This window comes from Salmo salar, unplaced genomic scaffold (assembly GCF_965601325.2).
Source record: "Salmo salar unplaced genomic scaffold, fSalSal1 ptg000335l, whole genome shotgun sequence".
Lineage (NCBI taxonomy): Eukaryota > Metazoa > Chordata > Actinopteri > Salmoniformes > Salmonidae > Salmo > Salmo salar.
In genome coordinates, this window is record NW_027675353.1 from 425,139 (window position 1) to 431,191 (window position 6,053).

Genomic DNA, 6,053 nt, shown 5'->3' on the forward strand with positions numbered 1-6,053 from the left:
AAAGGGAGAACGAACCCCCACATTACTCCCATGGACAGATTCCCATGAGGAAGAGGGAGAACGAACCCCCACCTTACTCCCATGGACAGATTCCCATGAGGAAGAGGGAGAACGAACCCCCACCTTACTCCCATGGACAGATTCCCATGAGGAAGAGGGAGAACGAACCCCCACCTTACTCCCATGGACAGATTCCCATGAGGAAAAGGGAGAACGAACCCCCACCTTACTCCCATGGACAGATTCCCATGAGGAAAAGGGAGAACGAACCCCCACCTTACTCCCATGGACAGATTCCCATGAGGAAAAGGGAGAACGAACCCCCACCTTACTCCCATGGACAGATTCCCATGAGGAAGAGGGAGAACGAACCCCCACCTTACTCCCATGGACAGATTCCCATGAGGAAGAGGGAGAACGAACCCCCACCTTACTCCCATGGACAGATTCCCATGAGGAAAAGGGAGAACGAATCCCCACCTTACTCCCATGGACAGATTCCCATGAGGAAGAGGGAGAACAAACCCCCACCTTACTCCCATGGACAGATTCCCAAAAGGAAGAGGGAGAACGAACCCCCACCTTACTCCCATGGACAGATTCCCATGAGGAAAAGGGAGAACGAACCCCCACCTTACTCCCATGGACAGATTCCCATGTGGAAGAGGGAGAACGAACCCCCACCTTACTCCCATGGACAGATTCCCATGAGGAAGAGGGAGAACGAACCTCCACCTTACTCCCATGGACAGATTCCCATGAGGAAGAGGGAGAACGAACCCCCACCTTACTCCCATGGACAGATTCCCATGAGGAAGAGGGAGAACGAACCCCCACCTTACTCCCATGGACAGATTCCCATGAGGAAGAGGGAGAACGAACCCCCACCTTACTCCCATGGACAGATTCCCATGAGGAAGAGGGAGAACGAACCCCCACCTTTCTCCCATGGACAGATTCCCATGAGGAAGAGGGAGAACGAACCCCCACCTTTCTCCCATGGACAGATTCCCATGAGGAAGAGGGAGAACGAACCCCCACCTTACTCCCATGGACAGATTCCCATGAGGAAAAGGGAGAACGAACCCCCACCTTACTCCCATGGACAGATTCCCATGAGGAAAAGGGAGAACGAACCCCCACCTTACTCCCATGGACAGATTCCCATGAGGAAAAGGGAGAACGAACCCCCACCTTACTCCCATGGACAGATTCCCATGAGGAAGAGGGAGAACAAACCCCCACCTTACTCCCATGGACAGATTCCCATGAGGAAGAGGGAGAACAAACCCCCACCTTACTCCCATGGACAGATTCCCATGAGGAAGAGGGAGAACGAACCCCCACCTTACTCCCATGGACAGATTCCCATGAGGAAGAGGGAGAACGAACCCCCACCTTACTCCCATGGACTGATTCCCATGAGGAAGAGGGAGAACGAACCCCCACCTTACTCCCATGGACAGATTCCCATGATGAAGAGGGAGAACGAACCCCCACCTTACTCCCATGGACAGATTCCCATGAGGAAAAGGGAGAACGAACCCCCACCTTACTCCCATGGACAGATTCCCATGAGGAAAAGGGAGAACGAACCCCCACCTTACTCCCATGGACAGATTCCCATGAGGAAAAGGGAGAACGAACCCCCACCTTACTCCCATGGACAGATTCCCATGAGGAAAAGGGAGAACGAACCCCCACCTTACTCCCATGGACAGATTCCCATGAGGAAGAGGGAGAACGAACCCCCACCTTACTCCCATGGACAGATTCCCATGAGGAAAAGGGAGAACGAACCCCCACCTTACTCCCATGGACAGATTCCCATGAGGAAAAGGGAGAACGAACCCCCACCTTACTCCCATGGACAGATTCCCATGAGGAAGAGGGAGAACGAACCCCCACCTTACTCCCATGGACAGATTCCCATGAGGAAAAGGGAGAACGAACCCCCACCTTACTCCCATGGACAGATTCCCATGAGGAAAAGGGAGAACGAACCCCCACCTTACTCCCATGGACAGATTCCCATGAGGAAAAGGGAGAACGAACCCCCACCTTACTCCCATGGACAGATTCCCATGAGGAAGAGGGAGAACGAACCCCCACCTTACTCCCATGGACAGATTCCCATGAGGAAAAGGGAGAACGAACCCCCACCTGTGATCTGTTTCTGTGGGCTCATATCTCAGGCTCTCCTGTAGGTTGCGAGCTATCGCCTCATCTTGTCTTTCTTGCTCTTGTACATATTCTTCCTGTGCTCGTTCATACTCCTCTTGTATCTGTTGTGTTAATAGTTTACTTCTTCTTTCTAGTTGATTTATACCAAGTCTACCACTTTCTTCCTCTTCTTCAGATTCTTCACCAAGACTGTCCCCTATTTGAGATATGAGCCCACAGAAACAGATCGCAGAGTACTCAGAGAAGGGGCAAAGAAGAAAGCAGGACACTATAGTCCCGAATAAACAATGTCCAATCCTGATTAAAGGAAATCAAGAACACTACATACCATGGGCTACGCAGGACCTGGAAGGGTTGGTTGCCCGGTTGCCGGACCTCCATGAGGGAGCTGGAAAGTGGATCAGGACCTTTGAATAATTTACAATGGGGAAATTGCTGGCGGTGGCCGACATAAGGGCATTGTTGGCATGGGTAACGAGCGTGCAGAGAATGGGAGAAATCATGCAGGAGGGAGGAATCAACGGCACAGAGTGGGAAGTGAACGAACCCCCATGGTAACTGGAAACAAGCTGAACAAGGAAAGGAAATCCAGAGAAGGTTGGCCCAGTTGCAGCTGGAAGAACTGACCAAGGGAAAGAAGAAAGTCCAGGCCTCGGTAACCACTCCTGTGCCCGAGATTGGAACAATGGCTGCTGTTTCCCCAGGAGGGACGCAACCGTCAACCCCCGGGCGGGCCCAAGTGCCTGCCCCATTGCCAGTAGCAAATGTGTATGCACAGCCCCAGAATTGGAATGGTGGGAATAGACAACAGAAAAACATGGTGGATCAAGGGAGAGGGCCCAGGAACCCGCGGGGGTCGCCTGGTGTGTGTTGGGGTTGCTACCAACCAGGACACACCAGACGTGAATGTCCCACAAACCCATGGCAGGATCGGACTGGGGATAACACCTACAATAGGCGTCCACCAACAAACAACAGCTCCGGTGGCTGGCGGCCACCTGCTGGTGGAAACCATAATGGCTGGGGCCCTACTGGGGGATGGCAGGGCAGCCAAAACCCACCCCCGGGCCCTGTGAACCCATGGTCAGGACCCAATCAGACGTACTAGGGGTGCCCAGAGAATCCTAAAGGGGAGGGTCAGTTCCCAATTCTAACCACAAGAGCTGACCAAGAACCTGTGTTGCAGGTTCAAATAGAGAATAAAGACATACCCATGATGATATATACTGGAGCCACTTACACATGTGTGAGTTCAAATTATGCCTCTCATCTCCCCATGTCTGGTAAATATGCCAAAACAATAGGATTCTCGGGAAATACGCAGCTAATTCCAATGACCGCTCCAGTTCATCTTACTGCCCTATGCAAAATGGGTATACAAATTAAATGTTCCCCCGACGGGGTGATAATAGAAAAAATAGGACTACAATTACCAGTGGTAAGCACAGGAGTCATGGCCAACGTATATTGGTTAGGAGGAATTGAGACAGATGTAGACAGAACAGCGAGGAGATGGGGTAAATTTATTCAGGCCCAAATACCTAAAGCCGTTAGAGCAAAAGCTGAATATCACTGCACAATGCAATTTGACCCTCATCAGGACCCATTATTAGAACAGCTCTGGGTTATGGGGGCAAATGGTAGGAAAGCACCAATTATGTCCCAATATATAATCATTGGAGAACAGGGAGCAGCCATGGATGTGATGGACGAAGATGGATCTGAATTTGTACAAAAATGGTTCAATGTTTCTGACTCTATCCCTCACATCACATTGCTGGTGAATCAAGGTTTCACATCAAAAGATCTAGGACCCATGATGAGGAAAGCTAAAAAGACAATATGGGACAAAACAGACAATCCATTGATCTTCCATTCCGAAGATAAAGCATTTATCAAGATAGTAACCACTACAATGATGATTGGCGATTCTAGGGAGATAGAGGTCAGTGCAGGCCAACAAGTAGTGTTAGGTGAAGGGATAGGGCTACTTAGGGAGCTTAGAGAAGAAATGGAAAAAAACCATACCATCAGAAGTATGGTCACAACATGACACCGACGTGGGGCTTGTCAAATCAGCAAGTCCGATCAACATAAAAGTAAAACCAGACGCCAAACTCCCCTGGAAAGCCCAGTATCCTATGAAGCCTGAAGCTGAAGAAGGAATAAATTCAACAATTGAAGGATTGATCAAGACAGGAGTATTGATTGAGATGCCAAGTGTTTGCAATACACCTTTGCTACCTGTGCTTAAAGCCGATGGTAAAAAATGGAGATTGGTACATGACTTAAGGGCTATTAATGATATAGCACAAGATTGTCCAGCGGAAGTTCCCAATCCTCACACGCTGTTGACTAACGTTCCCCCAGATGCCAAATACTTCACCGTGATTGATCTATGTGGAGCATTTTTTAGTGTCCCCCTGGCGGAGGAATGTAGGTACTTGTTTGCATTTAGGTACAGAGGAAAAACTCTGTCTTACTCTCGTCTCCCCCAAGGATTTAAAAATAGCCCGCACTTGTTCAATCAAATATTGAGAGCAGATCTAGAAGAATTAATGCTTGACGGCACTCTGATCCAATATGTAGATGACCTGTTAATCTGTGCCTCCACAGTAGAACAGTGCCACTCAGACTCACTAAAAGTACTGCAGCGGTTAGCAGACGGAGGACACAAGGTCTCTAAAACAAAATGACAGTACTGTCAACCCCAGGTTGAGTACTTAGGCAGAACAATAGCCCATGGAACCAAAGCCATAGCTCCAGGACAGCTAGAGGGAATTAGCAAAGCACCATTACCACAAACGGTAGCGCAAATGATGACCTTTTTAGGAATGACAGGACTTAACCTGACTGGACAAAGGAGTATGTAGTCAAGACAGCTCCTCTGAGAGAAATAATGAAGGAAGCAGGACAGCTTAATCTAAGAGCACCGCTGGAGTGGAACGCGGATGCTGTAGTTGCGTTTGAAACACTTAAAAAAGAGATGCAGACAGCACCGGCCCTAGCGGCCCCCGACTACACTAAACCATTTTTGTTATACGTAGCAAATAGGTGTGACAACTGTGCGGCTGCTATTCTCATGCAGGAAACATGTAGTGGTAGGAAGAAACAGCCTATTGCGTGCTACAGTACTAAATTAGATCCAGTAGCCCAAGGCTACCCACCCTGTTATCAGGGATTGGCAGCCTTGCATTAAAGATTTGCCTATCCACAGGGCTTAACTGGGTAGATGCTTTGCCGCTTGCACTAATGAGCAGTCGCATGGAAACTAACAGAAACACGCACTTGTCACCGCATGAAATGCTTACGGGTCGACCCATGCCTGTGCCATCACTAGGGGGACTGTACAAAGGTCCCTCTTTAGACATACTAGAAACAGAACTAAAATCATATGTAAAGCACCTAACCAAGATACATGAAGTTATATATTCACAGGAGAAAAAGAAGGAACCGGAGTAGAGACCAGAGGGGCCACGCCAGGTAATACCAGGGGACCTGGTCTACATTCGGGTGTTCCGGAGAAAGTGGGATCAACCAAGGAGAGAAGGACCCTACGAGGTGGCCGAAGCAACATCAACAGCCGTCCAGGCGAAAGGAAGCAAGACGTGGTATCATCTCAACCACTGCACCAGAGTCCCAACAGAAAGGAAGAAACAACCGGATAGAAAAGAGGATGCTGATACACCAAACGGGGACGCGACAGGAGAAGAAGCAGCGGAAGAAATTGTGGCTCCAAAAGGAAGCCAGGAAGCTAACAGGCCAAGTGGAAGCCAAGAAACAACTGATACACCACCAACTGCTCTCAGAAGAAGTAAACGAAGAAACAGGGCGGGAGAAGAAACCTGCCAACCAACAATATTCAAACC